General features: G+C 57.2%; 14 non-coding genes across 14 annotated transcripts; all 14 read right to left on the reverse strand.

Annotated features, from left to right (window-relative positions):
* Positions 1-133: 133 nt before the first annotated feature.
* On the reverse strand, positions 134-252 carry LOC144774379 (5S ribosomal RNA). The gene has a single exon (XR_013600216.1). It is a non-coding gene; the product is annotated as a 5S ribosomal RNA (ribosomal RNA).
* A 937-nt stretch (positions 253-1,189) lies between these two features.
* Positions 1,190-1,308, reverse strand: LOC144774390 (5S ribosomal RNA). Its single transcript, XR_013600227.1, has one exon. It is a non-coding gene; the product is annotated as a 5S ribosomal RNA (ribosomal RNA).
* Positions 1,309-2,242: 934 nt separating this feature from the next.
* LOC144774367 (5S ribosomal RNA) lies at positions 2,243-2,361 on the reverse strand. Its single transcript, XR_013600204.1, has one exon. It is a non-coding gene; the product is annotated as a 5S ribosomal RNA (ribosomal RNA).
* Positions 2,362-3,299: 938 nt separating this feature from the next.
* Positions 3,300-3,418, reverse strand: LOC144774368 (5S ribosomal RNA). Its single transcript, XR_013600205.1, has one exon. It is a non-coding gene; the product is annotated as a 5S ribosomal RNA (ribosomal RNA).
* A 2,213-nt stretch (positions 3,419-5,631) lies between these two features.
* On the reverse strand, positions 5,632-5,750 carry LOC144774429 (5S ribosomal RNA). The gene has a single exon (XR_013600250.1). It is a non-coding gene; the product is annotated as a 5S ribosomal RNA (ribosomal RNA).
* A 1,449-nt stretch (positions 5,751-7,199) lies between these two features.
* Positions 7,200-7,318, reverse strand: LOC144774369 (5S ribosomal RNA). Its single transcript, XR_013600206.1, has one exon. It is a non-coding gene; the product is annotated as a 5S ribosomal RNA (ribosomal RNA).
* Positions 7,319-9,518: 2,200 nt separating this feature from the next.
* LOC144774498 (5S ribosomal RNA) lies at positions 9,519-9,637 on the reverse strand. The gene has a single exon (XR_013600299.1). It is a non-coding gene; the product is annotated as a 5S ribosomal RNA (ribosomal RNA).
* Positions 9,638-10,803: 1,166 nt separating this feature from the next.
* On the reverse strand, positions 10,804-10,922 carry LOC144774370 (5S ribosomal RNA). Its single transcript, XR_013600207.1, has one exon. It is a non-coding gene; the product is annotated as a 5S ribosomal RNA (ribosomal RNA).
* Positions 10,923-13,124: 2,202 nt separating this feature from the next.
* Positions 13,125-13,243, reverse strand: LOC144774383 (5S ribosomal RNA). Its single transcript, XR_013600221.1, has one exon. It is a non-coding gene; the product is annotated as a 5S ribosomal RNA (ribosomal RNA).
* Positions 13,244-14,179: 936 nt separating this feature from the next.
* LOC144774391 (5S ribosomal RNA) lies at positions 14,180-14,298 on the reverse strand. Its single transcript, XR_013600228.1, has one exon. It is a non-coding gene; the product is annotated as a 5S ribosomal RNA (ribosomal RNA).
* A 932-nt stretch (positions 14,299-15,230) lies between these two features.
* Positions 15,231-15,349, reverse strand: LOC144774371 (5S ribosomal RNA). The gene has a single exon (XR_013600209.1). It is a non-coding gene; the product is annotated as a 5S ribosomal RNA (ribosomal RNA).
* Positions 15,350-16,282: 933 nt separating this feature from the next.
* Positions 16,283-16,401, reverse strand: LOC144774392 (5S ribosomal RNA). The gene has a single exon (XR_013600229.1). It is a non-coding gene; the product is annotated as a 5S ribosomal RNA (ribosomal RNA).
* A 932-nt stretch (positions 16,402-17,333) lies between these two features.
* On the reverse strand, positions 17,334-17,452 carry LOC144774372 (5S ribosomal RNA). The gene has a single exon (XR_013600210.1). It is a non-coding gene; the product is annotated as a 5S ribosomal RNA (ribosomal RNA).
* Positions 17,453-19,712: 2,260 nt separating this feature from the next.
* On the reverse strand, positions 19,713-19,831 carry LOC144774373 (5S ribosomal RNA). The gene has a single exon (XR_013600211.1). It is a non-coding gene; the product is annotated as a 5S ribosomal RNA (ribosomal RNA).
* Between the last annotated feature and the right edge of the window lie 5,394 nt (positions 19,832-25,225).

The raw sequence follows: 25,225 nt of genomic DNA on the forward strand, positions 1-25,225 counted from the left end.
ATACATACAAAAAAAAAAAAAGAGAGGAGAGGAGGAGAGCAGAATATTTTTTTTCTTTTAAAAAAGTGCTATGAGCGAGTTAGATTAGGTGTGAATGTGCAAGGGCCGAGCTTGGTGTCAGCGAGTGGCAAAATGCCTACAGCACCTGGTATTCCCAGGCGGTCTCCCATCCAAGTACTATCCAGGCCCGACCCTGCTTAGCTTCCGAGATCGGACGAGATCGGGCGCATTCAGGGTGGTATGGCCGTAGGCACGAGAGGCCTCCGGTTCAGGCCTCTTGTGCAGAGGCAGCCCCCGTGACGTCACCAGGCTCCCTTCCAGTGCATTTGCACGTTTCCCTTTGAACACCTGCCCTCCCTTTCAAAGTCCCTGCACACGGCCATCTCTCGCGCTTGCTGAGGTGGGACCGCCCTTCCTGAGGGGCCGGCACTACCAGCAGCAGACAAGCAGCCTGACGTTTTGATTCAACAAGCGCCTAGAAGGCACTTTGCTCGGGCCGCTTCTCTACGTGCCAAAGCCCCCCCCCCCCTCCTGTTGGGGGGGGGGCGGGGGGGGGGGGGGCTGAGCAGCTTAATGCTCACCCCAACTCTGGCGAGGCGACTTCTTGAACCCTCGAGCTCTGCCTGCAAGTCCCCTATTGTTGTTTTGTTTTGTTTTGAAATCAAGAACAGGCCCCTCGTGTGCAAATAACGCCCATGCCCCGGCCCTCTGTGGGTATAGAAGAGCGAGTGAGGCGAGGGTCCGAGTAGTCCAGGGCCCTTCATGTCACCCGCCTGGCTCTCTGCCACCCTCAGCAGCCCCCTGCTCGCTCCCAGCCGAGAGAGGGGGGCCCGGAACCGGGGCCGGCGCAGCCCCTCAGCAGCAGCAGCAGCAGCAGCAGCAGCAGCCCCTCAGCAGCAGCAGCAGCATGCAGCAGCAGCATGCAGCAGCTCCCCAGTCTTAGCTGGGAGTCCTCTGTCCTGCCTTAGGGCAAAGCTTTTCTTCTTTTTCTTTCAGTTTTCGAGTTTACAGTTAAGGGCCACGTATATTGTAAACTCCATGCCGGATTCTTTATAAATACATACAAAAAAAAAAAAAGAGAGGAGAGGAGGAGAGCAGAATATTTTTTTTCTTTTAAAAAAGTGCTATGAGCGAGTTAGATTAGGTGTGAATGTGCAAGGGCCGAGCTTGGTGTCAGCGAGTGGCAAAATGCCTACAGCACCTGGTATTCCCAGGCGGTCTCCCATCCAAGTACTATCCAGGCCCGACCCTGCTTAGTTTCCGAGATCGGACGAGATCGGGCGCATTCAGGGTGGTATGGCCGTAGGCACGAGAGGCCTCCGGTTCAGGCCTCTTGTGCAGAGGCAGCCCCCGTGACGTCACCAGGCTCCCTTCCAGTGCATTTGCACGTTTCCCTTTGAACACCTGCCCTCCCTTTCAAAGTCCCTGCACACGGCCATCTCTCGCGCTTGCTGAGGTGGGACCGCCCTTCCTGAGGGGCGGCACTACCAGCAGCAGACAAGCAGCCTGACGTTTTGATTCAACAAGCGCCTAGAAGGCACTTTGCTCGGGCCGCTTCTCTACGTGCCAAAGCCCCCCCCCCCCCCCTCCTGCTGGCGGTGCGTTGGGGGGGGGGGGGCTGAGCAGCTTAATGCTCACCCCAACTCTGGCGAGGCGACTTCTTGAACCCTCGAGCTCTGCCTGCAAGTCCCCTATTGTTGTTTTGTTTTGTTTTGAAATCAAGAACAGGCCCCTCGTGTGCAAATAACGCCCATGCCCCGGCCCTCTGTGGGTATAGAAGAGCGAGTGAGGCGAGGGTCCGAGTAGTCCAGGGCCCTTCATGTCACCCGCCTGGCTCTCTGCCACCCTCAGCAGCCCCCTGCTCGCTCCCAGCCGAGAGACCGGGGCCGGCGCAGCCCCTCAGCAGCAGCAGCAGCAGCAGCAGCAGCAGCAGCAGCAGCAGCAGCAGCAGCAGCATGCAGCAGCAGCAGCAGCATGCAGCAGCTCCCCAGTCTTAGCTGGGAGTCCTCTGTCCTGCCTTAGGGCAAAGCTTTTCTTCTTTTTCTTTCAGTTTTCGAGTTTACAGTTAAGGGCCACGTATATTGTAAACTCCATGCCGGATTCTTTATAAATACATACAAAAAAAAAAAAAGAGAGGAGAGGAGGAGAGCAGAATATTTTTTTCTTTTAAAAAAGTGCTATGAGCGAGTTAGATTAGGTGTGAATGTGCAAGGGCCGAGCTTGGTGTCAGCGAGTGGCAAAATGCCTACAGCACCTGGTATTCCCAGGCGGTCTCCCATCCAAGTACTAACCAGGCCCGACCCTGCTTAGCTTCCGAGATCGGACGAGATCGGGCGCATTCAGGGTGGTATGGCCGTAGGCACGAGAGGCTGCCGGTGCAGGCCTCTTGTGCAGAGGCAGCCCCCGTGACGTCACCAGGCTCCCTTCCAGTGCATTTGCACGTTTCCCTTTGAACACCTGCCCTCCCTTTCAAAGTCCCTGCACACGGCCATCTCTCGCGCTTGCTGAGGTGGGACCGCCCTTCCTGAGGGGCCGGCACTACCAGCAGCAGACAAGCAGCCTGACGTTTTGATTCAACAAGCGCCTAGAAGGCACTTTGCTCGGGCCGCTTCTCTACGTGCCAAAGCCCCCCCCCCCCTCCTGCTGGCGGTGCGTTGGGGGGGGGGGGCTGAGCAGCTTAATGCTCACCCCAACTCTGGCGAGGCGACTTCTTGAACCCTCGAGCTCTGCCTGCAAGTCCCCTATTGTTGTTTTGTTTTGTTTTGAAATCAAGAACAGGCCCCTCGTGTGCAAATAACGCCCATGCCCCGGCCCTCTGTGGGTATAGAAGAGCGAGTGAGGCGAGGGTCCGAGTAGTCCAGGGCCCTTCATGTCACCCGCCTGGCTCTCTGCCACCCTCAGCAGCCCCCTGCTCGCTCCCAGCCGAGAGACCGGGGCCGGCGCAGCCCCTCAGCAGCAGCAGCAGCAGCAGCAGCAGCAGCAGCAGCAGCAGCAGCAGCAGCAGCAGCAGCATGCAGCAGCAGCAGCAGCATGCAGCAGCTCCCCAGTCTTAGCTGGGAGTCCTCTGTCCTGCCTTAGGGCAAAGCTTTTCTTCTTTTTCTTTCAGTTTTCGAGTTTACAGTTAAGGGCCACGTATATTGTAAACTCCATGCCGGATTCTTTATAAATACATACAAAAAAAAAAAAAGAGAGGAGAGGAGGAGAGCAGAATATTTTTTTTCTTTTAAAAAAGTGCTATGAGCGAGTTAGATTAGGTGTGAATGTGCAAGGGCCGAGCTTGGTGTCAGCGAGTGGCAAAATGCCTACAGCACCTGGTATTCCCAGGCGGTCTCCCATCCAAGTACTAACCAGGCCCGACCCTGCTTAGCTTCCGAGATCGGACGAGATCGGGCGCATTCAGGGTGGTATGGCCGTAGGCATGAGAGACCTCCGGTTCAGGCCTCTTGTGCTGACAACCCCCTCCACTCTGGAACGTGCTGCGCTGCACCTCCCTTGCAAGCGTCACTCCAACAACCCTTTGCAAGCTTGCTACAGATAGCCAACAAAGAACAGCCCTCTCTTCCTCCAGCCTTGCACTCGCTTCTTTTCCAATCACACACAGGCTCCGGCCTCCCTTCAGGTGCCAGCCGGAGAACTAGCAAAGCAGCAGCCTGGGCTTTTCACGTTGGGGCACATTTACAATACCTGGCGCATCCCTGCCTATCAGCAGCAAGGATGTGCCAGTTATTGTGCGTCATGGATGCGCCGCATTCACGATGCGGCGCACCATGGGGCAAAAAATGGACAGATGCGTGACGCATCTGCTGCCGTAAAGGTGGCGCATTGCTGGAGTTGCGTCGCAGGGGCGACGCAGCTCCAGCAAGGCTCGGGGGTGCCCTATCCTTAAAATGCTGCGTCAATCCTTACGCCTGCTTCAAGCAGGCGCAGGGTTTTGACGCAGCATGGCCTTAAAAGTGACTGACTGAAATCTTGTCGATTATCTTGTCGATTTCACTCGGCCACTTTTGGGAGGCGTTCCTTGTAAATACCCCGCAGAGTGGCGCTGGCTTTGCGCCGCCACTGCGTCGCAACGGCGGTGTAAAAGAGGTGCATGGGGCTTGTAAAACTGCCCCCAAGTGCCTAGCCTTGCTTTGCACTGGCCTCTAAACGCACTCTATCAGGCCACTGCTCTATGTGGCAGCGCCTGCCAGGCTAGCGCTCTTCAACTCTGGCTCGCCCGCAGAAACATTGGGGGTGACACTTTTTCTTTTCTGTGCAGCTCTGGCTGCAAGTTTCCTTGTCTTTTTTATCCGGGACAGAGCCCTGATATGCAAGTCCCATCCATGCCCAGGGCCCGCCCCGGTGTGCATAGAGCAAGAGAGATTCAGAGGAGGGACTGAGTGCTGCCTGGGTGAAGGGTCCTCCTTGCAAGCGGCCTGACTTCAGCAGCCGCTCCTCCTTGAAGGGAGTGAGGCCCCGCCCGCCCTTTTTGGACAAAAAGATTGCATGTCAGGCTGAAGAAAGGACAGCTAGACAAACGCTCTTTATGTTCAGACCAGGCAGCCAGGAGCTGGACATGCGCTAAATGCACAGGCTCGCGGCTGCCTAAGCTGAAGTTTGCTGGGCTGAGGACGTCACCGCTTCGGTGGGCCTGACCTCCTCAGCTCAGCAAATGTCCTGGAGGCCCCCTCGCGACGAGGGAGAGCGTCAGGGATAGCCTCGTAGCTGGGCGCTTCGTTTTTAAGCCCTGAAGTGCCAACGGCCGAGTGTCTGTCGCTGACTCTCTCCCCCATCCTGCTCTGTGACGAGTGAGGGACTGCTGCCTCCCCTCATTGGCTGACCAAGGTAGCAGTCCCAACCCTCCTGGCAGCTCCCCGAGCCCTGCAGCAGCAGGTAAGTGTCGCTTTTTTGTTGACTGTTTGGTTCGTGCGTGTTAGTATGTATGAGTGCATGTGCATTTGTGAGTGAGTCTCCTGACAGGGGGGGGGGGGGGGAGAAGGGTGCGAGTGTCTGCATGTGAATGCATGAGTGTAAGTGAGTGTGCATGCGTGTGCGCCCCGCTCCCCTCTCGGTTGTACTGAACGGCACTCGTTGCCTGCCTCTCTGCCTCAGCCCTCCTCCTGCTCCCGGGCCGCTGGGAAAGGCCAAAAGAGGGGGACCAGGAACCGATGCTGCGACCCACTGGCGTCATGAAAAGTGAGGGTGCCTCCCTGCACGGTACTGAGAGGGGCCCCCTCCGGGCTCAATCAGGAGCTCTCTGGCCAGGAGTGCAGTGCCGAGGGGGCCCCTTGGAGATAGGGGCCCCCCACGCACCGCGGGGGCTGCGTGGGCCTGCGTTATGCCCCTGCTGCGACCGGAGCAGCCCAGCAGCAGCTTGCAGCCGCCGGCAGAAGAAAACCCTCAGCTGGGGGGTGGTGAGGGGTCCCCTGTCCCCTGTCCTATCTTAGGGCAAAGAGTTTCATCTTTTTTGACCCAGTGTAAAGTGCAGCCGAATTTTCAATTTCCGAATGGAAAGTTATGGACCCTGCGTGTCGTGAACTCGATGGCGTTTTCTTTTTGAAGAAAGTTGCGATCAAATAATAGAATAAATGCCCCCGCGAAAAAGAAGGAAAACAAAAAAAAAAACGGAAGTGCCTGTAGCGAGAAGCAAAATGCCTACAGCACCTGGTATTCCCAGGCGGTCTCCCATCCAAGTACTAACCAGGCCCGACCCTGCTTAGCTTCCGAGATCGGACGGGATCGGGCGCATTCAGGGTGGTATGGCCGTAGGCACGAGAGGCTGCCGGTGCAGGCCTCTTGTGCAGAGGCAGCCCCCGTGACGTCACCAGGCTCCCTTCCAGTGCATTTGCACGTTTCCCTTTGAACACCTGCCCTCCCTTTCAAAGTCCCTGCACACGGCCATCTCTCGCGCTTGCTGAGGTGGGACCGCCCTTCCTGAGGGGCCGGCACTACCAGCAGCAGACAAGCAGCCTGACGTTTTGATTCAACAAGCGCCTAGAAGGCACTTTGCTCGGGCCGCTTCTCTACGTGCCAAAGCCCCCCCCCCCTCCTGTTGGGGGGGGGGGCGGGGGGGGGGGGCTGAGCAGCTTAATGCTCACCCCAACTCTGGCGAGGCGACTTCTTGAACCCTCGAGCTCTGCCTGCAAGTCCCCTATTGTTGTTTTGTTTTGTTTTGAAATCAAGAACAGGCCCCTCGTGTGCAAATAACGCCCATGCCCCGGCCCTCTGTGGGTATAGAAGAGCGAGTGAGGCGAGGGTCCGAGTAGTCCAGGGCCCTTCATGTCACCCGCCTGGCTCTCTGCCACCCTCAGCAGCCCCCTGCTCGCTCCCAGCCGAGAGAGGGGGGCCCGGAACCGGGGCCGGCGCAGCGCAGCAGCAGCAGCAGCAGCAGCAGCAGCAGCAGCAGCAGCAGCAGCAGCAGCAGCAGCAGCAGCAGCAGCAGCAGCAGCAGCAGCAGCAGCAGCAGCAGCAGCAGCAGCAGCAGCAGCAGCAGCAGCAGCAGCAGCAGCAGCAGCAGCAGCAGCAGCAGCAGCAGCAGCAGCAGCAGCAGCAGCAGCAGCAGCAGCAGCAGCAGCAGCAGCAGCAGCAGCAGCAGCAGCAGCAGCAGCAGCAGCAGCAGCAGCAGCAGCAGCAGCAGCAGCAGCAGCAGCAGCAGCAGCAGCAGCAGCAGCAGCAGCAGCAGCAGCAGCAGCAGCAGCAGCAGCAGCAGCAGCAGCAGCAGCAGCAGCAGCAGCAGCAGCAGCAGCAGCAGCAGCAGCAGCAGCAGCAGCAGCAGCAGCAGCAGCAGCAGCAGCAGCAGCAGCAGCAGCAGCAGCAGCAGCAGCAGCAGCAGCAGCAGCAGCAGCAGCAGCAGCAGCAGCAGCAGCAGCAGCAGCAGCAGCAGCAGCAGCAGCAGCAGCAGCAGCAGCAGCAGCAGCAGCAGCAGCAGCAGCAGCAGCAGCAGCAGCAGCATGCATCAGCTCCCCAGTCTTAGCTGGGAGTCCTCTGTCCTGCCTTAGGGCAAAGCTTTTCTTCTTTTTCTTTCAGTTTTCGAGTTTACAGTTAAGGGCCACGTATATTGTAAACTCCATGCCGGATTCTTTATAAATACATACAAAAAAAAAAAAAAGAGAGGAGAGGAGGAGAGCAGAATATTTTTTTTCTTTTAAAAAAGTGCTATGAGCGAGTTAGATTAGGTGTGAATGTGCAAGGGCCGAGCTTGGTGTCAGCGAGTGGCAAAATGCCTACAGCACCTGGTATTCCCAGGCGGTCTCCCATCCAAGTACTAACCAGGCCCGACCCTGCTTAGCTTCCGAGATCGGACGAGATCGGGCGCATTCAGGGTGGTATGGCCGTAGGCATGAGAGACCTCCGGTTCAGGCCTCTTGTGCTGACAACCCCCTCCACTCTGGAACGTGCTGCGCTGCACCTCCCTTGCAAGCGTCACTCCAACAACCCTTTGCAAGCTTGCTAGAGATAGCCAACAAAGAACAGCCCTCTCTTCCTCCAGCCTTGCACTCGCTTCTTTTCCAATCACACACAGGCTCCGGCCTCCCTTCAGGTGCCAGCCGGAGAACTAGCAAAGCAGCAGCCTGGGCTTTTCACGTTGGGGCACATTTACAATACCTGGCGCATCCCTGCCTATCAGCAGCAAGGATGTGCCAGTTATTGTGCGTCATGGATGCGCCGCATTCACGATGCGGCGCACCATGGGGCAAAAAATGGACAGATGCGTGACGCATCTGCTGCCGTAAAGGTGGCGCATTGCTGGAGTTGCGTCGCAGGGGCGACGCAGCTCCAGCAAGGCTCGGGGGTGCCCTATCCTTAAAATGCTGCGTCAATCCTTACGCCTGCTTCAAGCAGGCGCAGGGTTTTGACGCAGCATGGCCTTAAAAGTGACTGACTGAAATCTTGTCGATTTCACTCGGCCACTTTTGGGAGGCGTTCCTTGTAAATACCCCGCAGAGTGGCGCTGGCTTTGCGCCGCCACTGCGTCGCAACGGCGGTGTAAAAGAGGTGCATGGGGCTTGTAAAACTGCCCCCAAGTGCCTAGCCTTGCTTTGCACTGGCCTCTAAACGCACTCTATCAGGCCACTGCTCTATGTGGCAGCGCCTGCCAGGCTAGCGCTCTTCAACTCTGGCTCGCCCGCAGAAACATTGGGGGTGACACTTTTTCTTTTCTGTGCAGCTCTGGCTGCAAGTTTCCTTGTCTTTTTTATCCGGGACAGAGCCCTGATATGCAAGTCCCATCCATGCCCAGGGCCCGCCCCGGTGTGCATAGAGCAAGAGAGATTCAGAGGAGGGACTGAGTGCTGCCTGGGTGAAGGGTCCTCCTTGCAAGCGGCCTGACTTCAGCAGCCGCTCCTCCTTGAAGGGAGTGAGGCCCCGCCCGCCCTTTTTGGACAAAAAGATTGCATGTCAGGCTGAAGAAAGGACAGCTAGACAAACGCTCTTTATGTTCAGACCAGGCAGCCAGGAGCTGGACATGCGCTAAATGCACAGGCTCGCGGCTGCCTAAGCTGAAGTTTGCTGGGCTGAGGACGTCACCGCTTCGGTGGGCCTGACCTCCTCAGCTCAGCAAATGTCCTGGAGGCCCCCTCGCGACGAGGGAGAGCGTCAGGGATAGCCTCGTAGCTGGGCGCTTCGTTTTTAAGCCCTGAAGTGCCAACGGCCGAGTGTCTGTCGCTGACTCTCTCCCCCATCCTGCTCTGTGACGAGTGAGGGACTGCTGCCTCCCCTCATTGGCTGACCAAGGTAGCAGTCCCAACCCTCCTGGCAGCTCCCCGAGCCCTGCAGCAGCAGGTAAGTGTCGCTTTTTTGTTGACTGTTTGGTTCGTGCGTGTTAGTATGTATGAGTGCATGTGCATTTGTGAGTGAGTCTCCTGACAGGGGGGGGGGGGGGAGAAGGGTGCGAGTGTCTGCATGTGAATGCATGAGTGTAAGTGAGTGTGCATGCGTGTGCGCCCCGCTCCCCTCTCGGTTGTACTGAACGGCACTCGTTGCCTGCCTCTCTGCCTCAGCCCTCCTCCTGCTCCCGGGCCGCTGGGAAAGGCCAAAAGAGGGGGACCAGGAACCGATGCTGCGACCCACTGGCGTCATGAAAAGTGAGGGTGCCTCCCTGCACGGTACTGAGAGGGGCCCCCTCCGGGCTCAATCAGGAGCTCTCTGGCCAGGAGTGCAGTGCCGAGGGGGCCCCTTGGAGATAGGGGCCCCCCACGCACCGCGGGGGCTGCGTGGGCCTGCGTTATGCCCCTGCTGCGACCGGAGCAGCCCAGCAGCAGCTTGCAGCCGCCGGCAGAAGAAAACCCTCAGCTGGGGGGTGGTGAGGGGTCCCCTGTCCCCTGTCCTATCTTAGGGCAAAGAGTTTCATCTTTTTTGACCCAGTGTAAAGTGCAGCCGAATTTTCAATTTCCGAATGGAAAGTTATGGACCCTGCGTGTCGTGAACTCGATGGCGTTTTCTTTTTGAAGAAAGTTGCGATCAAATAATAGAATAAATGCCCCCGCGAAAAAGAAGGAAAACAAAAAAAAAAACGGAAGTGCCTGTAGCGAGAAGCAAAATGCCTACAGCACCTGGTATTCCCAGGCGGTCTCCCATCCAAGTACTAACCAGGCCCGACCCTGCTTAGCTTCCGAGATCGGACGGGATCGGGCGCATTCAGGGTGGTATGGCCGTAGGCACGAGAGGCTGCCGGTGCAGGCCTCTTGTGCAGAGGCAGCCCCCGTGACGTCACCAGGCTCCCTTCCAGTGCATTTGCACGTTTCCCTTTGAACACCTGCCCTCCCTTTCAAAGTCCCTGCACACGGCCATCTCTCGCGCTTGCTGAGGTGGGACCGCCCTTCCTGAGGGGCCGGCACTACCAGCAGCAGACAAGCAGCCTGACGTTTTGATTCAACAAGCGCCTAGAAGGCACTTTGCTCGGGCCGCTTCTCTACGTGCCAAAGCCCCCCCCCCTCCTGTTGGGGGGGGGGGCGGGGGGGGGGGGCTGAGCAGCTTAATGCTCACCCCAACTCTGGCGAGGCGACTTCTTGAACCCTCGAGCTCTGCCTGCAAGTCCCCTATTGTTGTTTTGTTTTGTTTTGAAATCAAGAACAGGCCCCTCGTGTGCAAATAACGCCCATGCCCCGGCCCTCTGTGGGTATAGAAGAGCGAGTGAGGCGAGGGTCCGAGTAGTCCAGGGCCCTTCATGTCACCCGCCTGGCTCTCTGCCACCCTCAGCAGCCCCCTGCTCGCTCCCAGCCGAGAGAGGGGGGCCCGGAACCGGGGCCGGCGCAGCAGCAGCAGCAGCAGCAGCAGCAGCAGCAGCAGCAGCAGCAGCAGCAGCAGCAGCAGCAGCAGCAGCAGCAGCAGCAGCAGCAGCAGCAGCAGCAGCAGCAGCAGCAGCAGCAGCAGCAGCAGCAGCAGCAGCAGCAGCAGCAGCAGCAGCAGCAGCAGCAGCAGCAGCAGCAGCAGCAGCAGCAGCAGCAGCAGCAGCAGCAGCAGCAGCAGCAGCAGCAGCAGCAGCAGCAGCAGCAGCAGCAGCAGCAGCAGCAGCAGCAGCAGCAGCAGCAGCAGCAGCAGCAGCAGCAGCAGCAGCAGCAGCAGCTCCCCAGTCTTAGCTGGGAGTCCTCTGTCCTGCCTTAGGGCAAAGCTTTTCTTCTTTTTCTTTCAGTTTTCGAGTTTACAGTTAAGGGCCACGTATATTGTAAACTCCATGCCGGATTCTTTATAAATACATACAAAAAAAAAAAAAAGAGAGGAGAGGAGGAGAGCAGAATATTTTTTTTCTTTTAAAAAAGTGCTATGAGCGAGTTAGATTAGGTGTGAATGTGCAAGGGCCGAGCTTGGTGTCAGCGAGTGGCAAAATGCCTACAGCACCTGGTATTCCCAGGCGGTCTCCCATCCAAGTACTAACCAGGCCCGACCCTGCTTAGCTTCCGAGATCGGACGAGATCGGGCGCATTCAGGGTGGTATGGCCGTAGGCATGAGAGACCTCCGGTTCAGGCCTCTTGTGCTGACAACCCCCTCCACTCTGGAACGTGCTGCGCTGCACCTCCCTTGCAAGCGTCACTCCAACAACCCTTTGCAAGCTTGCTACAGATAGCCAACAAAGAACAGCCCTCTCTTCCTCCAGCCTTGCACTCGCTTCTTTTCCAATCACACACAGGCTCCGGCCTCCCTTCAGGTGCCAGCCGGAGAACTAGCAAAGCAGCAGCCTGGGCTTTTCACGTTGGGGCACATTTACAATACCTGGCGCATCCCTGCCTATCAGCAGCAAGGATGTGCCAGTTATTGTGCGTCATGGATGCGCCGCATTCACGATGCGGCGCACCATGGGGCAAAAAATGGACAGATGCGTGACGCATCTGCTGCCGTAAAGGTGGCGCATTGCTGGAGTTGCGTCGCAGGGGCGACGCAGCTCCAGCAAGGCTCGGGGGTGCCCTATCCTTAAAATGCTGCGTCAATCCTTACGCCTGCTTCAAGCAGGCGCAGGGTTTTGACGCAGCATGGCCTTAAAAGTGACTGACTGAAATCTTGTCGATTTCACTCGGCCACTTTTGGGAGGCGTTCCTTGTAAATACCCCGCAGAGTGGCGCTGGCTTTGCGCCGCCACTGCGTCGCAACGGCGGTGTAAAAGAGGTGCATGGGGCTTGTAAAACTGCCCCCAAGTGCCTAGCCTTGCTTTGCACTGGCCTCTAAACGCACTCTATCAGGCCACTGCTCTATGTGGCAGCGCCTGCCAGGCTAGCGCTCTTCAACTCTGGCTCGCCCGCAGAAACATTGGGGGTGACACTTTTTCTTTTCTGTGCAGCTCTGGCTGCAAGTTTCCTTGTCTTTTTTATCCGGGACAGAGCCCTGATATGCAAGTCCCATCCATGCCCAGGGCCCGCCCCGGTGTGCATAGAGCAAGAGAGATTCAGAGGAGGGACTGAGTGCTGCCTGGGTGAAGGGTCCTCCTTGCAAGCGGCCTGACTTCAGCAGCCGCTCCTCCTTGAAGGGAGTGAGGCCCCGCCCGCCCTTTTTGGACAAAAAGATTGCATGTCAGGCTGAAGAAAGGACAGCTAGACAAACGCTCTTTATGTTCAGACCAGGCAGCCAGGAGCTGGACATGCGCTAAATGCACAGGCTCGCGGCTGCCTAAGCTGAAGTTTGCTGGGCTGAGGACGTCACCGCTTCGGTGGGCCTGACCTCCTCAGCTCAGCAAATGTCCTGGAGGCCCCCTCGCGACGAGGGAGAGCGTCAGGGATAGCCTCGTAGCTGGGCGCTTCGTTTTTAAGCCCTGAAGTGCCAACGGCCGAGTGTCTGTCGCTGACTCTCTCCCCCATCCTGCTCTGTGACGAGTGAGGGACTGCTGCCTCCCCTCATTGGCTGACCAAGGTAGCAGTCCCAACCCTCCTGGCAGCTCCCCGAGCCCTGCAGCAGCAGGTAAGTGTCGCTTTTTTGTTGACTGTTTGGTTCGTGCGTGTTAGTATGTATGAGTGCATGTGTATTTGTGAGTGAGTCTCCTGACGGGGGGGGGGGGGGGGGAGAAGGGTGCGAGTGTCTGCATGTGAATGCATGAGTGTAAGTGAGTGTGCATGCGTGTGCGCCCCGCTCCCCTCTCGGTTGTACTGAACGGCACTCGTTGCCTGCCTCTCTGCCTCAGCCCTCCTCCTGCTCCCGGGCCGCTGGGAAAGGCCAAAAGAGGGGGACCAGGAACCGATGCTGCGACCCACTGGCGTCATGAAAAGTGAGGGTGCCTCCCTGCACGGTACTGAGAGGGGCCCCCTCCGGGCTCAATCAGGAGCTCTCTGGCCAGGAGTGCAGTGCCGAGGGGGCCCCTTGGAGATAGGGGCCCCCCACGCACCGCGGGGGCTGCGTGGGCCTGCGTTATGCCCCTGCTGCGACCGGAGCAGCCCAGCAGCAGCTTGCAGCCGCCGGCAGAAGAAAACCCTCAGCTGGGGGGTGGTGAGGGGTCCCCTGTCCCCTGTCCTATCTTAGGGCAAAGAGTTTCATCTTTTTTGACCCAGTGTAAAGTGCAGCCGAATTTTCAATTTCCGAATGGAAAGTTATGGACCCTGCGTGTCGTGAACTCGATGGCGTTTTCTTTTTGAAGAAAGTTGCGATCAAATAATAGAATAAATGCCCCCGCAAAAAAAGTAGAAAAACAAAAACAAAACGGAAGTGCCTGTAGCGAGAAGCAAAATGCCTACAGCACCTGGTATTCCCAGGCGGTCTCCCATCCAAGTACTAACCAGGCCCGACCCTGCTTAGCTTCCGAGATCGGACGAGATCGGGCGCATTCAGGGTGGTATGGCCGCAGGCACGAGAGGCTGCCGGTGCAGGCCTCTTGTGCAGAGGCAGCCCCCGTGACGTCACCAGGCTCCCTTCCAGTGCATTTGCACGTTTCCCTTTGAACACCTGCCCTCCCTTTCAAAGTCCCTGCACACGGCCATCTCTCGCGCTTGCTGAGGTGGGACCGCCCTTCCTGAGGGGCCGGCACTACCAGCAGCAGACAAGCAGCCTGACGTTTTGATTCAACAAGCGCCTAGAAGGCACTTTGCTCGGGCCGCTTCTCTACGTGCCAAAGCCCCCCCCCCCTCCTGTTGGGGGGGGGGGCGGGGGGGGGGGGGCTGAGCAGCTTAATGCTCACCCCAACTCTGGCGAGGCGACTTCTTGAACCCTCGAGCTCTGCCTGCAAGTCCCCTATTGTTGTTTTGTTTTGTTTTGAAATCAAGAACAGGCCCCTCGTGTGCAAATAACGCCCATGCCCCGGCCCTCTGTGGGTATAGAAGAGCGAGTGAGGCGAGGGTCCGAGTAGTCCAGGGCCCTTCATGTCACCCGCCTGGCTCTCTGCCACCCTCAGCAGCCCCCTGCTCGCTCCCAGCCGAGAGAGGGGGGCCCGGAACCGGGGCCGGCGCAGCCCCTCAGCAGCAGCAGCAGCAGCAGCAGCAGCAGCCCCTCAGCAGCAGCAGCAGCATGCAGCAGCAGCATGCAGCAGCTCCCCAGTCTTAGCTGGGAGTCCTCTGTCCTGCCTTAGGGCAAAGCTTTTCTTCTTTTTCTTTCAGTTTTCGAGTTTACAGTTAAGGGCCACGTATATTGTAAACTCCATGCCGGATTCTTTATAAATACATACAAAAAAAAAAAAAGAGAGGAGAGGAGGAGAGCAGAATATTTTTTTTCTTTTAAAAAAGTGCTATGAGCGAGTTAGATTAGGTGTGAATGTGCAAGGGCCGAGCTTGGTGTCAGCGAGTGGCAAAATGCCTACAGCACCTGGTATTCCCAGGCGGTCTCCCATCCAAGTACTATCCAGGCCCGACCCTGCTTAGTTTCCGAGATCGGACGAGATCGGGCGCATTCAGGGTGGTATGGCCGTAGGCACGAGAGGCCTCCGGTTCAGGCCTCTTGTGCAGAGGCAGCCCCCGTGACGTCACCAGGCTCCCTTCCAGTGCATTTGCACGTTTCCCTTTGAACACCTGCCCTCCCTTTCAAAGTCCCTGCACACGGCCATCTCTCGCGCTTGCTGAGGTGGGACCGCCCTTCCTGAGGGGCGGCACTACCAGCAGCAGACAAGCAGCCTGACGTTTTGATTCAACAAGCGCCTAGAAGGCACTTTGCTCGGGCCGCTTCTCTACGTGCCAAAGCCCCCCCCCCCCCCTCCTGCTGGCGGTGCGTTGGGGGGGGGGGGGTGGGGGGGGGGGCTGAGCAGCTTAATGCTCACCCCAACTCTGGCGAGGCGACTTCTTGAACCCTCGAGCTCTGCCTGCAAGTCCCCTATTGTTGTTTTGTTTTGTTTTGAAATCAAGAACAGGCCCCTCGTGTGCAAATAACGCCCATGCCCCGGCCCTCTGTGGGTATAGAAGAGCGAGTGAGGCGAGGGTCCGAGTAGTCCAGGGCCCTTCATGTCACCCGCCTGGCTCTCTGCCACCCTCAGCAGCCCCCTGCTCGCTCCCAGCCGAGAGAGGGGGGCCCGGAACCGGGGCCGGCGCAGCCCCTCAGCAGCAGCAGCAGCAGCAGCAGCAGCAGCAGCATGCAGCAGCAGCATGCAGCAGCTCCCCAGTCTTAGCTGGGAGTCCTCTGTCCTGCCTTAGGGCAAAGCTTTTCTTCTTTTTCTTTCAGTTTTCGAGTTTACAGTTAAGGGCCACGTATATTGTAAACTCCATGCCGGATTCTTTATAAATACATACAAAAAAAAAAAAAGAGAGGAGAGGAGGAGAGCAGAATATTTTTTTTCTTTTAAAAAAGTGCTATGAGCGAGTTAGATTAGGTGTGAATGTGCAAGGGCCGAGCTTGGTGTCAGCGAGTGGCAAAATGCCTACAGCACCTGGTATTCCCAGGCGGTCTCCCATCCAAGTACTAACCAGGCCCGACCCTGCTTAGCTTCCGAGATCGGACGAGATCGGGCGCATTCAGGGTGGTATGGCCGTAGGCACGAGAGGCCTCCGGTTCAGGCCTCTTGTGCAGAGGCAGCCCCCGTGACGTCACCAGGCTCCCTTCCAGTGCATTTGCACGTTTCCCTTTGAACACCTGCCCTCCCTTTCAAAGTCCCTGCACACGGCCATCTCTCGCGCTTGCTGAGGTGGGACCGCCCTTCCTGAGGGGCCGGCACTACCAGCAGCAGACAAGCAGCCTGACGTTTTGATTCAACAAGCGCCTAGAAGGCACTTTGCTCGGGCCGCTTCTCTACGTGCCAAAGCCCCCCCCCCTCCTGTTGGGGGGGGGGCGGGGGGGGGGGGCTGAGCAGCTTAATGCTCACCCCAACTCTGGCGAGGCGACTTCTTGAACCCTCGAGCTCTGCCTGCAAGTCCCCTATTGTTGTTTTGTTTTGTTTTGAAATCAAGAACAGGCCCCTCGTGTGCAAATAACGCCCATGCCCCGGCCCTCTGTGGGTATAGAAGAGCGAGTGAGGCGAGGGTCCGAGTAGTCCAGGGCCCTTCATGTCACCCGCCTGGCTCTCTGCCACCCTCAGCAGCCCCCTGCTCGCTCCCAGCCGAGAGAGGGGGGCCCGGAACCGGGGCCGGCGCAGCCCCTCAGCAGCAGCAGCAGCAGCAGCAGCAGCAGCCCCTCAGCAGCAGCAGCAGCATGCAGCAGCAGCATGCAGCAGCTCCCCAGTCTTAGCTGGGAGTCCTCTGTCCTGCCTTAGGGCAAAGCTTTTCTTCTTTTTCTTTCAGTTTTCGAGTTTACAGTTAAGGGCCACGTATATTGTAAACTCCATGCCGGATTCTTTATAAATACATACAAAAAAAAAAAAAGAGAGGAGAGGAGGAGAGCAGAATATTTTTTTTCTTTTAAAAAAGTGCTATGAGCGAGTTAGATTAGGTGTGAATGTGCAAGGGCCGAGCTTGGTGTCAGCGAGTGGCAAAATGCCTACAGCACCTGGTATTCCCAGGCGGTCTCCCATCCAAGTACTATCCAGGCCCGACCCTGCTTAGTTTCCGAGATCGGACGAGATCGGGCGCATTCAGGGTGGTATGGCCGTAGGCACGAGAGGCCTCCGGTTCAGGCCTCTTGTGCAGAGGCAGCCCCCGTGACGTCACCAGGCTCCCTTCCAGTGCATTTGCACGTTTCCCTTTGAACACCTGCCCTCCCTTTCAAAGTCCCTGCACACGGCCATCTCTCGCGCTTGCTGAGGTGGGACCGCCCTTCCTGAGGGGCGGCACTACCAGCAGCAGACAAGCAGCCTGACGTTTTGATTCAACAAGCGCCTAGAAGGCACTCTGCTCGGGCCGCTTCTCTACGTGCCAAAGCCCCCCCCCCCCTTCCGGCTGGCGGTGCGTTGGGGGGGGGGGGGGGCTGAGCAGCTTAATGCTCACCCCAACTCTGGCGAGGCGACTTCTTGAACCCTCGAGCTCTGCCTGCAAGTCCCCTATTGTTGTTTTGTTTTGTTTTGAAATCAAGAACAGGCCCCTCGTGTGCAAATAACGCCCATGCCCCGGCCCTCTGTGGGTATAGAAGAGCGAGTGAGGCGAGGGTCCGAGTAGTCCAGGGCCCTTCATGTCACCCGCCTGGCTCTCTGCCACCCTCAGCAGCCCCCTGCTCGCTCCCAGCCGAGAGAGGGGGGCCCGGAACCGGGGCCGGCGCAGCCCCTCAGCAGCAGCAGCAGCAGCAGCAGCCCCTCAGCAGCAGCAGCAGCATGCAGCAGCAGCATGCAGCAGCTCCCCAGTCTTAGCTGGGAGTCCTCTGTCCTGCCTTAGGGCAAAGCTTTTCTTCTTTTTCTTTCAGTTTTCGAGTTTACAGTTAAGGGCCACGTATATTGTAAACTCCATGCCGGATTCTTTATAAATACATACAAAAAAAAAAAAAGAGAGGAGAGGAGGAGAGCAGAATATTTTTTTTCTTTTAAAAAAGTGCTATGAGCAAGTTAGATTAGGTGTGAATGTGCAAGGGCCGAGCTTGGTGTCAGCGAGTGGCAAAATGCCTACAGCACCTGGTATTCCCAGGCGGTCTCCCATCCAAGTACTAACCAGGCCCGACCCTGCTTAGCTTCCGAGATCGGACGAGATCGGGCGCATTCAGGGTGGTATGGCCGTAGGCATGAGAGGCCTCCGGTTCAGGCCTCTTGTGCTGACAACCCCCTCCACTCTGGAACGTGCTGCGCTGCACCTCCCTTGCAAGCGTCACTCCAACAACCCTTTGCAAGCTTGCTACAGATAGCCAACAAAGAACAGCCCTCTCTTCCTCCAGCCTTGCACTCGCTTCTTTTCCAATCACACACAGGCTCCGGCCTCCCTTCAGGTGCCAGCCGGAGAACTAGCAAAGCAGCAGCCTGGGCTTTTCACATTGGGGCACATTTACAATACCTGGCGCATCCCTGCCTATCAGCAGCAAGGATGTGCCAGTTATTGTGCGTCATGGATGCGCCGCATTCACGATGCGGCGCACCCTGGGGCAAAAAATGGACAGATGCGTGACGCATCTGCTGCCGTAAAGGTGGCGCATTGCTGGAGTTGCGTCGCAGGCGCGACGCAGCTCCAGCAAGGCTCGGGGGTGCCCTATCCTTAAAATGCTGCGTCAATCCTTACGCCTGCTTCAAGCAGGCGCAGGGTTTTGACGCAGCATGGCCTTAAAAGTGACTGACTGAAATCTTGTCGATTTCACTCGGCCACTTTTGGGAGGCGTTCCTGCGCCGGAACGCCTACATGTGGCATAGGCCTTTACAACGTGACGCATCTCCCAGATGCGTCACGTTGTAAATACCCCGCAGAGTGGCGCTGGCTTTGCGCCGCCACTGCGTCGCATCGGCGGTGTAAAAGAGGCACATGGGGCTTGTAAAACTGCCCCCAAGTGCCTAGCCTTGCTTTGCACTGGCCTCTAAAGCACCCTATCAGGCCACTGCTCTATGTGGCAGCGCCTGCCAGGCTACCGCTCTTCAACTCTGGCTCGCCCGCAGAAACTTTGGGGCGACACTTTTTTTTCTGTGCAGCTCTGGCTGCAAGTTTCCTTTTCTTTTTTTATCCGGGACAGAGCCCTGATATGCAAGTCCCATCCATGCCCAGGGCCCGCCCCGGTGTGCATAGAGAAGAGAGACTCAGAGGAGGGACCGAGTGCTGCCTGGGTGAAGGGTCCTTCTTTGCAAGCGGCCTGACTTCAGCAGCCGCCCCTCCTTGAGGGCAGTGAGGCCCCGCCCGCCCTTTTTGGACAAAAAGATTGCATGTCAGGCTGAAGAAAGGACAGCTAGACAAACACTCCTTATGTTCAGACCAGGCAGCCAGGAGCTGGACATGCGCTAAATGCACAGGCTCGCGGCTGCCTAAGCTGAAGTTTGCTGGGCTGAGGACGTCACAGCTCCGGTGGGCCTGACCTCCTCAGCTCAGCAAATGTCCTGGAGGCCCTCCCCCTCGTGACGAGGGAGAGCGTCAGGGATAGCCTCGTAGCTGGGCGCTTCGTTTTTAAGCCCCGAAGTGCCAACGGCCGAGTGTCTGTCGCTGACTCTGTCCCCCATCCTGCTCTGTGACGAGTGAGGGACTGCTGCCTCCCCTCATTGGCTGAACAAGATAGCAGTCCCAATCCTCCTGGCAGCTCCCCGAGCCCTGCAGCAGCAGGCAAGTGTCGCTTTTTTGTTGACTGTTTGGTTCGTGCGTGTTAGTATGTATTAGTGTATGTGTATTTGTGAGTGAGTCTCCTGACAGGGGGGGGGGAAGGGTGCGAGTGTCTGCATGTGAATGCATGAGTATAAGTGAGTGTGCATGCGTGTGCGCCCCGCTCCCCTCTCGGTTGTACTGAACGGCACTCGTTGCCTGCCTCTCTGCCTCAGCACTCCTCCTGCTCCCGGGCCGCTGGGAAAGGCCAAAAGAGGGGGACCAGGAACCGATGCTGCGACCCACTGGCGTCATGAAAAGTGAGGGTGCCTCCCTGCACGGTACTGAGAGGGGCCCCCTCCGGGCTCAATCAGGAGCTCTCTGGCCAGGAGTGCAGTGCCGAGGGGGCCCCTTGGAGATAGGGGCCCCCCACGCACCGCGGGGGCTGCGTGGGCCTGCGTTATGCCGCTGCTGCGACCGGAGCAGCCCAGCAGCAGCTTGCAGCCGCCGGCAGAAGAAAACCCTCAGCTGGGGGGTGGTGAGGGGTCCCCTGTCCCCTGTCCTATCTTAGGGCAAAGAGTTTCATCTTTTTTGACCCAGTGTAAAGTGCAGCCGAATTTTCAATTTCCGAATGGAAAGTTATGGACCCTGCGTGTCGTGAACTCGATGGCGTTTTCTTTTTGAAGAAAGTTGCGATCAAATAATAGAATAAATGCCCCCGCGAAAAAGAAGGAAAACAAAAAAAAAAACGGAAGTGCCTGTAGCGAGAAGCAAAATGCCTACAGCACCTGGTATTCCCAGGCGGTCTCCCATCCAAGTACTAACCAGGCCCGACCCTGCTTAGCTTCCGAGATCGGACGAGATCGGGCGCATTCAGGGTGGTATGGCCGTAGGCACGAGAGGCTGCCGGTGCAGGCCTCTTGTGCAGAGGCAGCCCCCGTGACGTCACCAGGCTCCCTTCCAGTGCATTTGCACGTTTCCCTTTGAACACCTGCCCTCCCTTTCAAAGTCTACACCCTCCCACTGTAGAACAGGGTCCCTCCACTTAAGGTAGGCCCCACCTGCTCTCAGGGTAGTACCACAACACTCAGCCAAGAACCCTAAAGATCCCTGCTAGGCCTGTACCACCCCTTCTGGGAAACACAGGGTCTCTTCACTTAAGATGAGCCCCACCTGTGTTCACAGGGGTACCCCTAGAAGACAAACCGGCCAGGACACTGGCTACAGTTGCCCTGCCGTCCAGGACAGGCAACCACCTGAACCTGGCTCCCTAACCTAGGGACGCTACCCTTTGGTTAGATGCCTGGCACACCAGGACTTCTACAAGTTGAAAACAAAAATCTAAGACTTTCTCTCCTCCTTCAGCAGCAAGGCAACCACTGCAGGTCAATACCCCATACAGCTTACCCGGTTCCTTCTCATCAGGCAGGAGTTCCCTCTTGTAACTTCAGGACACTACATACAGTTGCCCTGACGTCCAGATCCGGAAACACCGGCTACTGGCTCCCCAACCGAGGGACGTACCCTTTGGTCAGATGCCTGGCGCACCAGGACTTCCTTGAGGGTGACACAACTAATGTGTCGTGTACAAGTCTGCCTGACACTCAGGACAGAAGTGGCATCACCATGGTCACTCCCTGGCGACACAACCCTTCTGGTTGGCCCCTGACCCACTGGTTCTTCCACTGGGGAACCTATCCCCCTCGCACCCCTCCATCTGGACTTCTGCACCCTCCCAACTGGAGCGGTACTGTCAGACACCAGAACTACTGGAACCCTGGTTACAGAGGTTCCACGTTCTCCAGACACTCTGGAAGATCCTCCTCAAATGACCTATTGGTACAGCCTAGGCCCCCGACCTGATGTTCCCTCTAGAAACATTCCAGGCCCTGACACTGGGTTTCGGGCACCTGGAGACATGCAGTCCCACCCACTCCTTCTCCTCTTGAGACAGGACGTGAGCCCCTACACCGAGACCTAGCTGGGCTACACTGAACCTCTTCCACCACGCTGGGCTGGAAGACACCTCAGACACTCCTTTTGGAATCCCTCCATCCCCTATGCCTCTCTCCTCCCAGAACATTACCAACTCTAAAATTCTGTCTCTCAACAGACCACAGAAATCAAAAAGCAGGCTCCACTATCTGCAGACGTTCTTGGGAAAAGTTCAACACACAGGACTTAGGTATCTGAACAAAACTAGCATTCAGCAAGCTCCCCATCCAGAGAACTCACAAACACATCCAGTGCCACACACCATTCATCCACACACACCCCTCCCCAGACTGGTAAGGCAGTTTCTACCACCCCTGACTTCTCAACCTGACCACACTTGACACAGGTACCATTACTCCAGGGCAGGGACGGGGGACACATGCACTGGACACACTTATGCTGCCACCACTGGATCCCACCCTTCTGGTGAATCCAGAAAACACACTGCACTTAGGGGGATGATCTACCCTCCCGAGCTAGGGACACCTAACTCAAAGTGCACAAGAAACACATTTCCACAGAAATGACATTTTCAGCAAACTTAAAACAATAATCCCCAAAATGTTTTTATCTAAAATGCAGAGTTTTGTGGTGCAGCCAGCTGCTACTAAGGTACAACACAAACACAAATCCTTATCCCACCGCTTGCCGCCAATGTTGGAAATGGGATCCCCGGCTGGCCAGGGCTTTCGCCAAAGTCAGTCAGAGACCACCACACCCAAGTCAGGGCAAGGGAGTTACACGCCAAGATAACCCCTACTCACCCTCTAGGTAACGTGGCGCGAGCAGCAAGGCTAAACTTGGAGGCGATGTAGGCTAAGTATTTGCGCACGCACCCCAGCAACAACAACCAAAGGCCCACCACAAAGGAAACTCCACACAAGGTTATATAAAAATAGCCTTTGTATTACACCAAAACACATGAGATAAAACACACTTTACAATGTGCCAGAGGCACGGGCAGAATTTACAAGGGATTATTTACAAGACAGGGCCACCTGGACCACTGCCAGGAATCAGCACTTTTAGAAGTAACAATACAATACTTGTAGGCCTAGAACTTAGAACATAGCCTATCAGACAGTACCTTCCGTCCTGGTTGCACGGGATAGTGCGAGTGACCTCCTTAGTAAGCTTGAGCGGGCGGCCCAGCGAAGCGGCACGACTCAGGGGAGAGTGGTGCGGCTCGAGGCTTGGACGGGCGGCCGGAAAGGTACAAGCGTTTCTCTGGGGCGACCAATGTGTGCGGCTCAGAAGAGGAGGGGGAGGCAGGATGTGGGCGGCCCAGCGAAGCGGCGCGGCTCAGGGGAGAGCGGCGCGGCTCGAGGCTTGGACGGGCGGCCGGCACGAGCTGCCGAGGGGAACGAGCGAGGCACATTTCAGCGAGGCCCCAGGGGCCCAGGGGGATCAGACAAGTCCCATCAATTTGGCAGGGAAGGCACCATAGAGTCCACTGGCCCTGGGACTCTGGTCAGGGGGCAAGCTTAGTATCAAGCCCTTGGGATCACTTATAACAGAAGATCACTGTAACACAAAATAGGACATAAAGCACAAAACCAGTACCCACTGGTAACTGGTAAGTCCCCCCTACGCAATCCTAACCACCCTAGGAACAGGTCACGCAGGGAACCAGGACCTTACTAGCACCACCTGCACTAGCAAGAACAACCACCTCAGTATCACAATACAAGTAGGGGCATAGACCTGGGGACAAAACACATGATGCAGAACCTACATTCAGCGGTGTAAGGAACACATGACGCATCAACACACGTTCAGCGGTGTAAGGAACAGGGCACATAATGTATCAACAACACATTCAGAGGTGCAGAACACAGGGTGCGCAAAACATACTACACATTGTACATTTCCTAACACCCAAAAGCAATAGGACATAGATCATAACAGCATCTAAACCTTTAGCGTAGAACTCACAAAGTCCAGGTTGCGCCACTGCGCCAAGACCTAAACGTAGCAGCTGCCCACTACTTGCTGGGCAGCTGAGGGACAGAACAGGGGGGCCTAAACGCTGCAGCTGGCACTAAGTGCTGCGCAGCTGGGGAAAGGCCAGGGATGAAGGAGTGCGCCTCACTCCTAAGTCCACAGTACATGTCCCTAGGGAAAGAAATACCTACACGGTGCAGCTGCCCACTACTTGCTGGGCAGCTGGAAACAAATCTGCGCCAGGGGCCCTCACTGGCCCCTCAGGAACAAAACTACATCCAAACTGCGCAATAGGTTGGAGCCCTCTAGGCTCTAAACATATTCATGTGTCCCCTGGAGCACTCTGGCTCCTCCAATAAGGAACTCTCCCCCAACAATGGAGCCCTCTGGCTCTAGGAAGATTGGGGCCAAAACAGGTGGGGGCCACTCGGGCTCTAGGCACGGGCTCTTGGAGACAATATGCTGGACTGAGCCATCTGGCTCTTAAAGGAATTATGTCTCCAACTGTTGGGGCGGCCCTCTCGCCAGCGGGGCCGCCCAGGCGCCTCCCATGCGCCTCAATGGGCCCCCGGGACTTCCATGGGGCCCCTGATAGAGATGTCCAATCGTTAGAGCGGCCCACTGAGCACACGGGGCCGCTCTGACTCTGTGCCTGCACTGGCACAGTCAACACTGGGCCTTCCGGAGCTTCCCCCCCACAGCCCTTCCTCACTCACCGGGCTTCTCGGGGGACTCCTCTTCCTCTGGTGCGGCTGCTCGTCAGAAGCGGCAGGCTTGCGGGGCTCTCCCAGGCGGCGGTTCCAGCGGGGGTCCTCTCCTCTTCTCGAGGACTCCAGCTCTCCGCAGGACCACCGGGGCTCCCAACAGCTCAAGGGAGCCCCGGGCAGCATCTCGCCATCTTCTCTGCCGGCTTCTTCCTCCGGGGCTCCTCATCCGGGCAGGCAGCCAATCACGGCGCGGCGGCGGGCGGGACTTCCTGAAGCAAGCGGAAGTCCCGCCCCACTCCAGGCACATGGCCGCCTGACTTCCGGTTTTGCGGCGCTCGGGCCGCGGCGGTGAATCTCGGGGGCATTTCTGAGGGGTGGCACCCTCGAAGGCGGACAAAGTCGCAGAGTAGGCTCCTGCGCACTTGGGGCATTGAAAAATAAACGGGGTGGCACCCGTGAATAAATCCAATGAAAATACGGGCATAGGGCAGGGTAGCACCTGCGAGGAGCACGAGCAGGACAGAGAGCAGCTCCACGCTGCCAAGCTCAATTAAAGCGCTCCCAGGCGCTAGGGTCTCAAAAAGCAGCAGTAGCAAGTCCTTCAGGGTCCATCAGTAAGCCAGGGGCTGGGCAGGGCCCAGGGGAGGCAAGCCTTCCCCCTGGGCCCAAGCAGCAGCACGCCCCTGGCAGATTCAAGCAGCAAAACAAGAACATTTTCATGGGGTCACAGCCCCTCTTTTATACACCTTTTCCCTTTGTCTTTAGGTGCAGGGTGGGGGCAGAACCAGTCGCAGCTGGTTCGGGAGCACTCTTGATGGCCCAACCACCCATTCTATTCACTGGCAGGGCTTGGGTCATCAGTCACACCACAGGGGGGCGGAGCCAGCATTGTGTGGGGAAAACCCAGCCCATCCAGGACACAGGTACACTCCTCCCACACATCACTCATGCTAATCTCCCACTCACCACCGGGGCAGACCCACACAGACTTCCTGGAGCCTGGCATCCCAGCCAGCTCCAGCCAATCACACGCCAGGCATATTTTACACTAATATGCCAACTCCTAGAAGTGGCGCATCCGCACAAGACACATACACGCCGCACATACCGTTGCGCAGCATTCACTCTCACGAGTTCGCACATACCAAACTTAAGCATGCACGCCTCACGCATCAGGAACTACCAGGGACACAGACATTCCCCATGCATTCCTATGGGAGGGCAGGCCAGTCTCACTCCACGCACTCAGGGAGCGCACGCACTTTACACTGCGCCACAGTGTCAAAGTGCGCAAAGACCAGAAATCACTACACTTCAAGGCAAAAAGTTCAGGGGTGAACCTGCCACAAGGCCCAAGTCCAACACTAGGTAACTTGGCATGGTACGAGCTAGATGGTTTCTCATCCTCTCTCCATAGTGCACTGGTCATCATCCGACTCTGTTTCTGTATTTTGTGTTACTAGAGTTAGGGTCGTGTGCATGTTCCATAAGGGTACCCAACACAGGCAGAAGGTTTGCTGCTAGTTTGGGACACACTCTAACTCAAGTGCACAGTAGGATGACCCTTCCTCGGTCAAGGAGATGATACCGACCATTCAGTTTTAGCATTCCTTCCAATTATAGAGAGGGCATCAGGGAATTTG

The sequence above is a fragment of the Lissotriton helveticus genome, chromosome 8 (assembly GCF_964261635.1).
Source record: "Lissotriton helveticus chromosome 8, aLisHel1.1, whole genome shotgun sequence".
Lineage (NCBI taxonomy): Eukaryota > Metazoa > Chordata > Amphibia > Caudata > Salamandridae > Lissotriton > Lissotriton helveticus.